This window comes from Protopterus annectens, chromosome 9.part0, assembly GCF_019279795.1.
Source record: "Protopterus annectens isolate FY-2018-M chromosome 9.part0, PAN1.0, whole genome shotgun sequence".
Lineage (NCBI taxonomy): Eukaryota > Metazoa > Chordata > Ceratodontiformes > Protopteridae > Protopterus > Protopterus annectens.
In genome coordinates, this window is record NC_056743.1 from 1,199,272,132 (window position 1) to 1,199,288,844 (window position 16,713).

General features: G+C 40.3%; 1 non-coding gene across 1 annotated transcript; it reads left to right on the forward strand.

Moving 5' to 3' along the window:
* Window positions 1-5,710: 5,710 nt before the first annotated feature.
* On the forward strand, window positions 5,711-5,782 carry TRNAQ-CUG. Its single transcript has one exon. It is a non-coding gene; the product is annotated as a tRNA-Gln (tRNA).
* The last annotated feature ends 10,931 nt before the right edge of the window (window positions 5,783-16,713 follow it).

The window sequence follows — 16,713 nt, forward strand, 5'->3', positions numbered from 1 at the left end:
AAAAAAAGCTGCAATATATAATAGTAGGTGGGAATAATTACTCCTTACCACAGTGGTGATTCTCTCCACACTATCTTGCAATGCCAGTGGTCTCACAGGTATAGAAAAAAAATGAAAGAATGATTATATTAAGAAATACACAGTGCGATTAGTAGTGCTACAAGAGACATTTGGAAAGCACCGAACATGTGACTGTGATAAAGAAATGAAAAGATTTCAGGATAGATATTCTGCAGAATATCAGGGCCAATGGAAAAAAAATGAGCACTTATATTAATTACCAGCGGAGCTCTAGTATAGAAGAGGGGAAAAGAAAATGGTAGATTTGTAGACGTAAGCGGTTACTGGAAAGGCATGTACTTGTATTCCACCTAGAACTGCTATTTTGGAACTTAAAAAAAATTGTGAGAAGTAATTAGCTTTCAGTGTGGAATATTATTTATATGTGAGGACTGGGATTTGATTTGCAACAATGAGGGTATATATTTGGGGGGCCTATAAGGGAAATATAACAAAAAGGGGGTATATTCTTCAGAAATGTATGAAAATGTTTGGTATGAAAGAGCTGAATTCAGTAGCTGGAACTTGGATAGAAATTGCATATTATTCACCAAGATACAATAACTGGGCTAGACTTGACAGAAATTATATTTCACATGAACATGTGCATTTAATTAAGTTGTTTGATAAACATCCAATAATGATTTTCAGACAATATGGCATTAACAACTAAGATAAAAATGCATGTAAATGAAGTAAGATGAGACGCTGATGATTCCCCACCTGCCTGTTGAAAAGAGAGGTATTTAAGAAGTGGGTAGCGGAAATTATTTGAGAGTTATTAAGGAAGATAGAAAGTACTCCAGAAATTATATCTAGTGAGTGGGATAAAATGAATGCAGGATTTAAAAATAATGCAGAAATACCAGAAAAAGAAATCTGGTTAAAAAAATAATACGAATTATTTAGAGGGGCTGACAAAGATTTAAGTATTACAAAATAAGGGGAATCTCACAGAACAAAAAGAATCTCACAGAATAAAAAGAGAGACATTTGCAGAGTACAGTACTAAAGACAAAAGAAGTGAGTGCCTGGATAATATGCATAAGTTTAGAAAGATTGCTATTAAGCAACTGTTTTTCATAAATCCAGACCACAAAAACTTTAGGCAACAGAAAGCAGAAAGGAGTATTGCCAAACTTAGGGAACGTATAACAAGAAAAATTACCAGAGATCCTGTAGAGGTATTTGGGGATATTTTGGATATTTTAGGAAAATGTGTAGAGAGCAAAGAAGTTGGGGAAATGAAGAAAAAGCACAAATGAAAATCTTTATAGAAGACTTAAGTATACCTAGGTTAGAGGTAGAAGAGGCTCAGCAACTGACAGTTAAAATAAGAGGAGATAAAAATGATATATAACCAATCTACAGGAAAGTCTTCATGGTATTCCTGTGGAAGTTTGGAAGTTAGGAGGAAAGGCAGTGATAAAAATCTAGAAGGTTTTGTTAAACAGTATTTTAAAAGAAGGGGCGGAACTAACATCCCAGAAAAAAAGCTATGGTGGCAGTAATACCTAAAGACAACTTGATGAAAGTTTAATTCCTTTAACCGAGTATCTAAGGTACCATTAGTTTTGATAAGGAACAGAATGTCAAATAAGTTTGGATCATCCATAGCTTAAAAGGTTAGACACAGATCTCCATGGTGGAATCTGTAAGACACTTACTACAGAGAAAAGGCTAATAGTCTCTGCTGATAACTAAGATTTTAAAGCCACTGATCTTTTTGGGTTATAAATCTCAGCGGTCTCTCAAGTTGTGTGATAAGGCTCTTATCTGCCTTAGGAGTCCGTTTTTCCACCCCTACCAGACCATACCCCAAAGGGCAGAAAAGTGGAAAAATGTGGTTCCGGAAGTCCCAAGCAGCTTTCCAGAACAGACGTAGTGAACCCCCCTCCAGGGGCAGAGGAGGGGGCAATAATGGAAGACGCAGCCTCGGCGGCAGAGGGGGTCCGCAGAGCCAAGGTGACTGGGATCAATTCCTTGGTAAGCCCTATCAGTGCTCCTGAAAGGAGGCCCAACTGTCCTGCTCTGGAGGCAGTTGGGGGGTCGCTTGGCTTTGTATCCAGATGCCTGGCTAGGAATTACAACCGATTCTTGGGTACAAAGCATTGTTACCAGAGGATACATCATCCCATTTCTAGAAAATCCACCTGTTGGCAAAAAAATCGCAGACGTTCCACCCAGTCTCAGGGATCAAGTAGCCATAGATAGAAATCCAGAGGCTGCAGGAAGAGAGTTATCCAGCCAGTCCCAGCAGACCAGAAGGGATCCAGAACTTACTACAGATTATTTTTAGTTCCAAAGAAGACAGGGGACTGGAGGCCCATCTTGGATCTCAGCAGACTCCACACATTTGAAAAGAAGTAGTTCCAGATAGTCATGCTTCAGTCTGTTCTCCTATTCCTCGGAGTGGGCGATTTGGATGTGCTGTCTAGATCTCAAGGATGCGTGCTACCACATCAAAATGGCCAGGCCATCCAGAGATCATCTGCGTTTCCGGCTGGGAGCCAGTCACTACCAATTCCGAGTACTGCCCTTTGGACTCGCAACAGCCCCCAGAGTGTTTACCAAATGCATGGCAGTGGTTACGGCTCACTTGAGGCATCTAGGATTCCGAGCGTTTCCGTACCTGGATGACTGGCTCTTTACTGCCGCTCCAGGCATCAACTAATTTTGTCCAGGGATCACGCTGTCAATCTTTGCTCTCAGTTAGGCATCACTATCAATTTTGAAAAGTCTGCATTGTCGCCATCGCAGTGTATCTCCTTTATCGGAGCAGAACTAGACACTACCACTGCCACAATAAGATTGCCCCTGGACAGAATAGCCACTCTCCGAAACCAGGTCTCGGACATTCTGCAGAAAAGAAGGGTACCGTCCCATCAACTCCTAGGTACCATGGCAGCTACGCTCATAGCAGTTCCTCTGGGACGTATGCACATGGGGATTCTTCAATGGTTACTATTCACCCAGTGGTCGTACCAACAACTTCCCATGTCACTCTTAATCATGATTATGGACTTTTGCATAAAGGATCTTCAGTGGTGGTTGACCAGCCAACAAGTTACAGTGGGTCGACCATTTGTTCTCCCCCTGTTGTCAGCCACAGTGACCACGGACGCTTCTCTGATAGGGTGGGGGGGGGGGGTTAGGGAAAAACAGCCCAAGGCACCTGGTCGGAGACAGAGTCACAGTTGCACATCAATGTTCTGGAGCTGAGAGAGGTGCTTTTGGCATTGCAGCACTTCCACGACTCTCTGCCTCTAGGGATGATTGCTATACAGATGGACATGTCAGTAGTTTGGTACATCAGCAAGCAAGGAGGAACCAAGTCTTCCCCCTGTGTCGAGAGGCCTTGAGAATTTGGCATTGGGCTGTGTCCACCGGGAGCTTTCTGATAGCAACGCATATCCTGGGGAAATCCAATGTGATAGCGGAGAAATTGGGCAGAGCCATTCTGCTTCCACACGAGTGGTCTCTCAAAAACAAAGTTGCAGAGAAGATTTTCCACAGATGGGGGCCAGCCTTGCTGTGACCTGTTTGCTTCCCCTATGAATGCCAAATGCAGAAGCTACTTTGCCCTGAATCCCCCACCAGGGGACAGCCCAAGAGACTTGCTCATACACGATTGGCCCCCAGGACTCCTGTATGCCTTTCCGCCTATACCCCTGATTCCGAAGTTCTTGCACAAACCCAAAACCCTGGGAAGGACTGTAATTTTAATAGCCCCTTTTTGGCCTCGTCAGATTTGGTTCCCCTTCCTCCGACTCTGTCAACTGGTGGAACCTTGGATTCTGGACCCAGTTCCAGACCTAATGACACATTCGTCAGGAGCCCTCCATCCCCCCCTTCGTTCCCTCAGTTGGCTGCTCCGATTCCCTACCTAGCCAGGTCACACGATTTTTCTTCGGAGGTAAGCACATTCTTGTATCTTCCCATAAGGCTTCTACCAGAAAGTTGTATGCTAGTAAATGGAAGCTATTTGCTTTTTGGGCCTCTCAAAATAACATTGATCCCTATGTTGCCCCGATTGCTAGTATCCTGGAATTCCTATCTAAGTTTTTTCAGGAAGGTGCTGCGTCTGCCACTATTAGAGTTCAATTGGCTGCCAACTTGTATTTTCACCTCTGAGCTGAAGGTTCTATTTTAATGTCTTACAAATTATGTAGGGCCTTCCTTAAGGGCACTGTATATCTTAGGCCACCAGTTAGACAACCCTTTACTCCATGGAATCTAAATTTTGTGCTGTCATGTGTTATTCTTTCCCACTTTGAGCCTGCATAATCCTCTCAGTTGGCGTTTCTTTCTTGGAAGACTATTTTCTTGGTGGCCATTACTTCAGCACACAGGGTATCTGAGCTTCAAGCCCTTTTTGTCAAACGCCCATATTTGATGTTCCATCCAGACAAGGTATCACTGAGGACTAATCCTTCATTCCTGCGGACTAATCCTTCATTCCTGCCAAAAGTGTGTTCCGAGACCAATCTGAACCAAACTATTGAACTTCCAACCTTTTTCAGTAATCATTCTTATCAGTTGGAACACATGTTGCATAAGCTCGATGTCCACGGTTTTATTTGGACAGGACAAAGGAATTTAGAAAATCTGACCAACTCTTTGTATCTTATGCTGATGCTAAGAAAGGATTACGAGTTTCTAAAGTTACCCTTTCCAAATGGTTAACTGACTGCATTGAACTTATCTACTCCTCAGCGAACCAAACATTAGAGCATGGTGTGAAGGCCCATTCAGCTAGAGCCGTCTCCACGTCTTCGGCTTATACATCTCGTTTACCTTTGGACACACTATATGTGCAGCTGCCACTTGGTCTAAGCCTCATACCTTTATCACTCATTACAAAGTGGACAGGGCTTTCTTTGGTTCCACTGTCCTCAGGAATATACTCCCTTGAGCCACCCAGGATTAGGGTGCTTGGGACGCTACCCATGTGTAAGAATAAACAACGAGATTGAACAACTTCACATAAAGAAGTTATGTACTTACCATAATGTTCCATGCGAGTTGCTCATCTCGCTTTTATTCTTACATTCCCACCCACCTTCCCCCTCCAGGGTCTCGGAGCAAGTAGACTTGGGGTTTGGTAGTCTGGTTCTGGGACTTTTTACTCTGGCTGGAGTATTTAGTGTGTTAATACTTGTTCATGCTGAGTTCAGCAAACTAAATCTGAGATAGTTCATGCTGAGTTCAGCAAACTAAATCTGAGATAGGACAGAGAGCATCATAGGATAGGGGCCTGGCCTCAAGCTACTCTGAGATCTTTAGCTAGTAAAGTGCCGACTTGGAGCCGATGGCTCAGCTTCATACCCATGTGTAAGAATAAAGGCAAAATGAACAACTCACATGGAACGTTATGGTAAGTACATAACTTCTTTTTCCCACCATTCACAGCATGCAAATAAAAGCAATTAGTTATTTATGGCAGAGCAGTAATTCTTTAAGATAACAGGGTATTTAAAAATAAGTTTGCTACACTCTTTGTGGTTTATTCATAATAGTATATGTGTGCAGAGGTATTATATACATTTCTGCATACACACTCGCACACAGCAAATGTTAGCATGAGTTTAACCATATAGGACTAAAGTTTAACCATATAGGACTAAAGTAAGACAAAAAAGTTTTAGGAGGTTCCATGGTGTAATGGTTAGCACTCTGGACTCTGAATCCAGCGATCCGAGTTCAAATCTCGGTGGGACCTGAACTTTATTTTAACAACTGTCTCACTAAGCATGCTGCATACATCATACTGATCACAGAAAGATGAGGAAAGTATAGAATTCATCGTTACAAAAGATATGCAAGACCTCACATGGATGACATACAAACTCCAAATGAAAACACCCCAGCTAGGAATAGGACCATACCAAAAAAATGCAAGTACTGTGATAAGTCTGGACAAAGCCAAAATGGCAGAGGGACAAAGGCTTAAAATTTGGGATTTTTTTTTAAATATTACTCTGAAGTCAGTTAAAAATTTAATAGAACAAGTTGTCTGTCAACATGGATTTTCGAAAGAATAAGTAAAAAAAAAATCTAATGTCCTGCATTACTGACTAACTGTCATCCTCTGTGATTTAAGTGAAAATCAAAACTGGACAACATCTTTGTAGTACCTTGGGATGTGCAGTAGCAAACCCTAGTATCATATCACACTGCCTGAGAATAACAATGATACATATATAATGAATATTTACATATTTGGACACCTATTCTTCATGACCATTCAGCATATATTTTGTATCAATGCGAGTGAAGTGCATAATTCTGAAATGTGTAGAATTACACATAATGTCCAGATGTTAATCTCGGAGTTTTGGTATTTTACTCTTAAAATTTGTGGTTATCAGAAAATGCATACTAATGCAGGCCTTATTTCAAGAAAGATCACCCTTGGATGGGCAGAGGCAGACACCGCATAAGTCCCACCCAGGCCAAGTCAACATCAATGCCCACAGATGAGAGGAAGCCCTACTTTATGAATATTCAATACATCGTGGCACTGTGTGTGCTGAATAAATAATGAAGTATTCAATTCTAAAAATGCAAAACATTGTCTCTATACCTTGCTTATTTTGGAATGAGGAACTCGCCAAGCCTGTCAGATCTATGACTTATTTATTACACTTTTAAAACAAATGTTTATTTTGCAAGAAATTGTACTTTAAAGCACATTTTCATTTATTTTTATTATTTTTACTTCTGACTACAATTGTTTGTAATCTTTGGGTATGTTTTTGGTGTGTACTGTAACTGACTCCTTTTACGTTACTGATACTTGAATCGTTTTCTATGACTGAGTGAGCCCAACTTTTTTTCAAGCAAAGGCATAGATGATTCAAAAAATGTGTAGTTAGATATGACATTTGTACTTAAGAATGAGCATCTGTAGATGTAATAGATTTGCTTTCAAATTTATAAAAATGGGTAATGTAGAGCTCCGTGCAAGCTTGTTTTGTAACAAAAATAAGGTGTATGCATTTTTCTATGTATGCTGCCTGAATATTGAGGCTTACGATTTATAAGCTGCTAAAAGTAAATACTGTGAGTGTTGCCTTGAGGTCATTTGATTTTTCTCTCCCTCCCCCTCTCTTCTGCAGTTTTTCTAATTTGATACACAACCTGATCCTAGTATGTACAGTCTTACTGTTCTGTTCCTCATTTTGGGAGGTACATAACATTAAACGACACAGCAGTCTATTTCTGAAAGCTCACATGCCTACACTGACAACGCTAATGATATATGAAAGAGTCTTAATGCAGTCATCTGCTTTTCTAGCACACACAAAAATTAACAACATTACAGAAAGAGAAAATATTTTGTTATTAAATAGGTTTCTTCTTGATTTCATTTATTTTTAACATTTGCTCATACACAAATACACAGTAACGGTCCACTAGTGTGTTGTAGAAAAAATTAAAAGATCTTAAGCTGTTTTGCAAGTGTTAGTACTCTGCTAAGATGGAACAGAAGCTCTGCTATGTTAGTGATGTAGCATTAGTGAAAGAAAGGTAAAAATGTAAAAGTGTGTCTGTAGACATTCTGGGAAAATCAGAGGGCTACTGGAAATGAAGAAATGGGGGTTTTCAAACCAGACAAAAGCTTAGCAGCAGAAACACAATAAACGGCTAATAAAACAGCCACTTGTGTTTCCAGGCTCCATTTAATATATTCCTGATGTCATGTTATCTTTAGCATAACAGCCTTTCCAGGGTAATAATATATGTGACCATGCCTCCTTCTGGTGTCAATCAAGGTGCGAACACCCCCTTGTGTAGTCTGGCCCCAGGGTTATCTTTCAAGGATTAAGTCCAGTTCTTACACTAAGACACTTGAGTAGTGTGACGAAGTGAAAAACGAATGTGAATTGAAATGTTTTCCTTGTCAGATGGAGTTGCACGTTATTTTTCTGATACAAGACAGTCCGGTGGCTGTGTATTAATTTAACCTTGTAGGAAGTTTTTACCAGAACCTATTCCTATTACAGATTACAACTTTAATTTAACAAGAAGGTAAATAAGCACCACAGATATCCACTGGTAGTAAGATATATTGACCTGATAATGCATCAGTTTTAAAATCAGTTTAACAAATGTTGTTTGTCTTTTCGGCTTTTCCCGGTTAGGGGTCGCCACAGCGGAACTCCGGTCCGCTAATGATTGGCAGTCGATTTTTATGGTGTCGAGTTGCCAGCCTGACGCCCAGCCTTCAGCGAAGGCACGCCCATTCACGCATGTCTTTCGGAGGCCACTCGACCGCGGGGAGGACATGCAGACTCCACACAGAAGGCATTCCAGCCTAGAATCGAACAGGAGAACCTCTTGCTGTCGGACAACAACGCTACCGTTGTACCACCATGGCTTTTAAAATCAGTTTAACAAAAATAAGTTAAAAAGTCCAAACAAGTCCTGCATACTGGATTTGTATCCCCATAACACCTAGTTTCTGAGTGTTATTGTGTGTGAAGAAACCTAATTAGTATTTCTGTCAATCCTGTCTTACTATAACATGACATCTGTTTATCATTTAAGATGGACACTCCCAAATCTGTGCAGTCCCATCCCAGGAGGTACTACAATCAACTAGAGCCAGGTATGCAAATACACATCCTAGGGTAGCGTAAGAGTAAAATATCACTGGTGTGCAATGGAAAGTATTGCATCCTACTGTGGACACACGGATGCATGCCTGTCGCATCACTCTTATTACATGGAAGGTTAGCTGGGCTAGAGTGGGAATAGTTACTGTACATCTGGTAATGGGGTTCATGCCCCTCAACTGCCCCTGATTCTGACTCAAGATTTTAGCTCTGCCTCTTCTAATCCCTCCTACAAACTGGAGACTTTTGGATAAAAGGTGGTGAATAAATAATGACAATAATTGCGTTCAATACTTTTTTTCTTCATATAATGTATATTAATTCACATTCTCTTATTCTATCAATGTCTGAAGTAAATAAAATTGCCCCGGATCATCCCTGATTGGTTGATGGCTATAATGTGGTTCTACTTTTGAGATAAAACACAGAAGGTCTATCTGAAGTGGTGGTGCAGTGCAGAAAGCATTTATAAACAATAAAATAAATAGTGTTGTGTAATGTTTTGCAGGGTTATATCTCAAAAGAAGTATCACCAAGGATGTACAGTGGCAATCCCAATCCACACGCATTCCATCTCATGAATACACAGCATGATTGACAGGCAGGTGTGTCCATGAATGCTGGTATGAGAAACAATTAGGTAATAGTATTTCTTCAACAAGTCTTACAAAACACAAATAAATATGCACAATAAATTACTGTCATTAGTATAACGATTGCAAATTCTTAAGTACTATGCATTTTGCAAAAGGGGGGCTTGAGCAATCAAAATGACAAATGAGTTAAACATAGCTTCCAGCAGGAGCTCTGAATCATATCCCAATCCCACCTTAATCATACTTCCCAACCACTTAGTATAATTAATCTAGATGAAGCATAAAATAAAGTGGGGCAAAGGCCCCGAAAATATGGACAGTTTTTAAATGTCACTCTTGTAAACTTAAAGTTGTTAGATTAACAGAATTTGTGTTACCATGCATTTACTGAAGGCCATGAAGTCTGAAACTCAAATGCTTGGCATTATTTTGTGACTTCAGTCCTCCATAACTTACCAGAAAACCACACATTTTACTAGAAACCTCTGTCACTGCAGTTGTTGCTTCACTTTGGATATTTGAGTAATACCATGCATTATAGCAGGTACAAACATCCAAACTTGGACTTTTGCAATGAAATTTGAAACACTGCACTTTATTACATGTTAGATCAGGTACATTACAACCAAACCATATCTTAAATTAAAAAAATAAACATTACACTTTTTTATTAGGATGTCGGTAATACTTGGTTATAACTGTCTGCTCTATCAACTGTAAAGGAGGCGGGGTAGTGCCTCATGTTTCTTTATTTACTCTCTTGTTAGTTAAATGCAGCATTTAGTTTTAAAGTAGAGGAATGGGAGGATTTTACTGTTGGAGATGGGTAGAAGTGAGAGAACTTAAAATAGTAATGGTCAACTACCTCTCTACAGCTGTCTGTCAAGTCAATTTTGCTTATTCTGCGCCCATGTCTGTGCTCTAATCTTAACCATCACCATTTTGTATTTACACTTCTGAGTTCTGTTTTCAAAAAGCATGACTACAGGACTACTATTTTTAGACTGATTACCTGCCGAGCAATTAAATGACATTAATTCCTTACTGATATGCACACTTGACTGGTTCTGACCCTAACTTTATGAATAAGTTTGATACTTCATAGTACATGTAGAGGTTTTCAAGATTTCTGGCTCAGTTTTCATTGTTTCAGTGATCTTGAAGTGTGAGGTAATGGAGGCAAAACATCATTGATGTGGATGTGTAAATGGGCTTGGTTGGTGCAGTTAGGTAGGGGTTGTTACTGGCTAGTGGTTAAGGGGGGGATTCTCTAAACTGTAACCAAACAATATTTGTATTTAGAGAATGGGCAAACTGAACATCACCATTCTGACTGGAGAACAAATGTTCTCCAGCAGGGTGTTGGTGTACAGGTAATGCTCATGGAAAACAAGTCAGATGCTTCACAGTAGCGTATTAAGATGCCACAAAACTCAGACTGTAAGGAAGCTAATGGCCAGTAATATTTTTTGCTCAGATACAGCACTTTTGATGTTGAACAAGTGTAAATTTTAAAAAACAAAATTGAAAAAAATAGAAAAGCGTGTGTGTGAGTGTCTGTAAAAGTGAGAATGAGATTGATCAAGCCATTATTTTAGGATCATAGGATCACAGCAATTTACTAGGCTTCTGGCTCTGAGCTCCTTTTAAGCCTTGACAATAAATTAGCCTATGTTCCCATAAGTCAGCACCTGATGCCCTTGTGCAGCAGGGACACAGGTGGAATCCCAGGGGTGTATTTTCTATTTCCCATCCAGTCATCCAGGTTCCTCTTAAAGCCAGATAATGAAGTACTCTGCTTAACGTGGAGAGGGAGTCTGTTCCACAGGTGAGGGGAGTCTCTGCCAACAAGTCCTATTGATGTTGTAGATCAAGTTGAGGTTTTGCGTGCAGGTCACGCGAGTGGAGTTTGGCTTGCATATATGCAACAATTTCATCAAGGTAGGGGTCAGAGATTGCTCTGTATGCCAGACATAAATCACCTCTGACAAGTCTATTTAAGATGGAGTATAACTTATAATTACAGGGCTTTTAGGCTATCCATGTAGAATAGATTTTTCAAGCCCTGGAGTCTTCTGGTTAGGAACCTCTGTGCTCTCTCCAACTGCTGCATGTGCTTTGCGGGGTACATGCCGAACGGGGTGTTATACTCGAAGATGGGCCGGGCCTGATAAGGGAGGAATATAGGGAAGTTATTACTGCTTTCTACCTGGAAGAAATCCCCTTACTGATGAGGTGAGCCATGTAGAAAGCCTTCCATAATGGAGGCAGTATGGTGGTCAAAAGTTAAATTGCTGTCAACTTGGGTGCCCAGGTCCCTTACAACTGCTTGGATGCTTAGGACGTTGTTGTTAATGTGATAATTTGTGGAGACATCACTCTCCCCAAAGGGGATGATTATGCATTTTAAGGCATTCAGTTTGAGACCATGTTTCTGGCACCAGTCATTTGTTTAGGTGAGACCCTCTTGGAGGATGTCCATATCACTTGGGGAATTGATGACAGCACCCACCTTGCAGTCATCTGCAAACTTGGTCAGCCATAGCCCACTGGTTTTGGCTTGCACCTCAGAAAAGTATATCCTAAACAACAGAGGCTCCAAGACCGACCCTGAGGTACACCGCTTGTTATGGGTCTACTGCTTGAAGTGACTTCCCCTTTTTTGACTATGTGGGTTCTGTCAGTGAGCCAGTTTGCTACCCATCTGGTAACATATGGATTGATGCCTAGTTGTGAAAGTTTGTTTATTATACCCGAGTGGGGAATAGTATTGAAGGCTTTGGCCAGATCAATTTAGGCATCTTCCCCTTATCCATGCCTTTGGTGACTGTCTCAAAGAAGTCAACCAGATTTAACAGGCATGACCTCCCTTTGATGAAACCAAACTGAGTGGGATCGAGTGTTTAAAGGTTGCCAATGTCCATGTTAGTGAGGTCCATGATAATCCACTCCATGGCCTTGTAGATTAGGCTAGTTAGGCTGATGAGTCTATAACTTCCCAGATTGGTGGACACTCCACCTTTCTGCAAGGGATGGCACTGGCTGTCTTCTACTCAGCTGGGACAAAGCTGGTACTCAGGCTTTGGTTGAATAGGGTGCCTAATGGTCTGCAAGTTCCTGCCTGAGTTCATGTAGGATGCAGCCTGGGATGTTATCGGGTCCCATGGAGGATGTATTTTTTGCCTTTGAGAGGGCAGTGATGACTTGCTCGCTAGAGATAAGTGGAGGGGGGAGCAGGTGCTGGGGACGTCCTGATTTACTGATATGGGGGACAGAGGGCTGAAGTTTTCACTGAACCTGCCTACCAGCAGCTTGGTTACAGTATATCTAAGGTGTTTGTGTATGTGATGGTCTTGACCACCGGTTCTGAGCAGATCTGGGAGCTACGTTTTGAGATTGTGGACATAAATGAAGAAGGCCTTATGATTGTCTTTGGTAGATGTGGCGAGTTTGGAGACTCTGTTTTGGATGAGTTCACTAGTGCTCTTATTTGCTTGTTCAGGCTAAGAGAGATTGCTTTCAATTAGGCACCTGCTCCTTCTTGGTCCTGGACAGCATTTTTTTCCTTTTATTATAGAGTTTAGTTTTTGCAGATGTCCACCAGACTGGTTTACTTTTCCTTGTGGAGGAGGATTTTGCCTTGTCCGGTATTCCTGATTCCATGCAGCTATATGAATGCTCGTAAAGTTCTTTGGTGTAGGTTTGGACATATGTGTCAGTTCCTGTGGTGGGGGAGGGGGCTGTGAAGCTGTTTATACCTTCCCTCAGGAGGTTGTAATCAGCTTTGGAGAAGTTTTTTTGTTTGACCCTACTGGGGGGGAAGTGGTTGGGGGAGATGGTGACTTTGAAAGTGACCACTTTGTGGTCAGATCTTAACAGGGATAATTACACTGTAGAGATGATGCATTGGTTACTCATGTTGGTTAATACCAAGTCCAAGATGTTTTCACCTCTTGTGGGAGTGTCAACCAACTAGTCCAAGCCATTTGCATTGACAAAATCAAGGAATCTCTGGGCATTTGTGTTTTGGCATGAGTATTTGTTCCAATCTATGGTTGGATAGTTAAAGTCTTCCAAGATTAGGGTAAAAGGGTTGAATCTTGATAGATTCAAAGAGGTCAAGATAGGTAGAGTGGGCATCTTGGGTCAAGGTTGGGGGCCTATAGCTAGCTATGATTTGAATAGCGATCTTGTCAGTTGTCATCTGTACCTGGAGTGTCTTGTGTGTGTCTTACTGACCGGCTTGGAGGTGTGTATGTCTTTTATATATATTGCAACTCCACCTTCTTTTGCTTTGCTGCCCATGGTTTGGGGTCTGAATGTATGATAGGATGAGTAACCTGGTATGGCTGGGGTGCTCTCTGAACCAGGTTTCTGTGATTGCACAAATGTCAGCATCTCCCAGGGTTAAGAATGGTTACAATGAGTGTAGTTTTGTATTTAGACTCCTAGCATTTAGCAGCAGGACCTTATAATTTATGTTTTGATGAAATTTTCATGTTGGTAGTTTTGACAGCAGGAACTGTTGACTGAAAAGGGCACACCATTTGTAATGCTCCAAATAAGGCCAAAAGAAAGCAGCCAAGACCTTTTATGAGTAAAGATGCAAACCTACCAGCAGAAAGAGTTGATCCTGACAAAACTGTGGCAAAAGGTCAAAGTATTAAAGTTGGAGAAAACAGAGAGTTTATGGAAAATTATTATTCACTGTATACCAGACAGTGAAAAATAAAACAATTCTAGTAATCGGGTAATGTTGAGAGGCAGGTGTGAGATTCAAAATGCTGTATCCATCTGTCTTCAGAATATTTTTTCCTGGGGCATCAAAGTCATTCTATGATGCAGAACAGGCTAAGGAGGAAATGCAAGTTTGTCCAACAAAAAATTAGCCATCAAGCCGAAGGAGACTCTGGTTCTCATCTTTCTGATAATGAAGTGCACTGAAAGCCTTTGCCACTGCAACATTTCCACTGTTCCAAAGGAAAATGCTTGAGAGACAGAAAAGCAAAGGAACTGACCATAAGAATCGGGAGTACTGTGATGATACTTTCTCCATATTTATTTTTATCTTCACTTGATACTGGTACAATAATACTGATTAATATATCTCTGTTTATACTACTGAATTCATTGAAATCTGCTTTAATGTATATTTTCTGTATATATTAGTGTAATCAAACAAGCTAGATTTCTGCTCTTATATATATATATATATATATATATATATATATATATATATATATATTCTGTAGATGTTTATTATATTTACTATCTGTAACACTGTTTCTACTTTACTAATCAATGTTTATATTTTTTCTGTATCTTGTTGGAGCTTTTCTCCTCTGGCCTCCACTGAAAATGATCTCTTTTAGGCCCACTTTCCCGGTAAACAAATGCAATAAAATAAATAAATAAATGTAAAGTTAGGAGTTAGAGATGAACAGGAAGAAGACCAGCAACATGGAAATTGGTGAATTAATGTGATATTGCAAAGCATCAAATCACTTTTGTGAAATATGACTATATAAGAATAAGTGGAAAGAGTACACTTTTGTTGACTCTGTTAAGCTTGTCTGGAACTGAAATGCATTTGCCTCAATGATTGTCATTAATAGTTGGAAGGACTCTGAGGGGAGGAGAAAGGTAATCGTTTTTTCTTAATATTTCTATGAAACTTTTTACAATATAAAATGCATATTTTATAGGTGAGTATTTTGGTTGTTCTTGTATGTGATAAAGTTATTAAAGTAAAGAGATGCCTTTTTTCCTTCCTCATCTCTCTTTCAATGTAGGCATTGCAGTGCAAAAAAAGAAGAAAAGCTAGACAAAAGCACATTTAAGTTAATAGGCAATAATCTTGATTTGTTGAGGTGAGTGTAAAAGTACACGGATCATACTACATGTAGAGCTGATATGTTTTCTCTTAATTCTGCGTAGGTGAATGCCTGGATTAAGACCCTTGGGTTAGTGTAATAACGTATTTTAAGTGGAAGCAAGTAAATATGAGATCACTGAATATAATGAAAAGTTTTCCTTTGGCAGTAAATGTTTCAGCTTGTCTTTCAGGCTGCAGCAGAGGACTTCATGGAAAAGTAAGAGAAAAAAGATAAATGGAGGCATTCTCACAATAGGGCAATAAAGGACAGAACACTGGTTTCTTTGTGGCTAAAACTTAATGATTTCTGATCATATGCAAGTAGTTTTCACATCTGGGGGAGGGGGAATAAAGATAAAAAAAGAACAGACACCAACTAATGTAAGAAATGTCCTCCCTATGTTTGCATGGGTTTCCTCTGGGATGCTCCAGTTTCCTCCCACATTCCAAAGATATGCAGTAGGTGGACTGGAGACACTGATTCACCATTGGTGTGAGTATGCATGCAAATGTGTAGAAGAATTACAGTGGCAAGGCTAGCCACCCGGTGGTGTAAGTTTTAGCTCTAGATGATTGTCACTGGTGAAGTGACAGCCTTATTCAATGTGCAAAAATGGGGAAAAGGGGATTGTGGATGGATGGATGGACCAATCATTGCCTGTGCTTTTACTTACACTAATGTGTGTTTTAGCATGGATAACCTTAATTTCAGGTTAACTAGAGCCTTTGTTAGCAGCTTGGCTGTCGGTATGTCTCAAAAGTTCCTGTTAGGAGGGCTTAACTTCATTATTTGAAGGTGAACATGGTTGTGTGTGTTAGTATTAAGCTAACATGTTCTGGGGTGTTTTTGATTTTTTTGTTTGAGGGTTGCTAATAAAACAAAAAATCTGATGATGTTAATCTTCATTCATCCCTTACAGATGGGTTATCGGTTTCGTCATCGGAACCGAGACGGCCAAATATCAAGCTCGCGTTAGCCAAAAACTCTAGAGCCAAGGTCTTACCCAGAATGCTCTGCTCCCTGTTACCCCAGATTTTATTTGCCGCGTTGCTGTACAGCCGTGTCAAGCCACTCTCTCTCAGCTAAGTGAATAATTTTTGAAAGCTTGTATATCATTTCTATAAAGTTTTTCAGTTACTTGTATTATTCTCCTACCCTATCGTATCCTTAAGACTCTCTCCCTTTAGTCCGTTTCCCTTTATTACCCTTTTTCTTACCTTTGAGGTAATTCTTCATTACCATTGTTGGTAATCCTTCTTCCTTTTCTCTCTTCTTACACTTCTGGGTAGCCTTTCTTCTTCTTGATACTGTCGTTCTCCACATAATTATGTCCGATAAGAAAACTAGTATTGGTTTTAAACAGTGTAAGGATTGTGGCCATAAGTTACCGCTTTCCGATGGCCATGACTTGTGTGTCTATTGTTTGAATGTCTCCCACCTTACTGTGGATCCCCCATGTGGGATTTGTAGAAATGTTTCGACCAGGACTATTAACGAGAAAAAGAACAAGTTAATCCTGAAAGGTCTCCTCAAATCTCCTTTCTTTGAGGCTATCTCTGG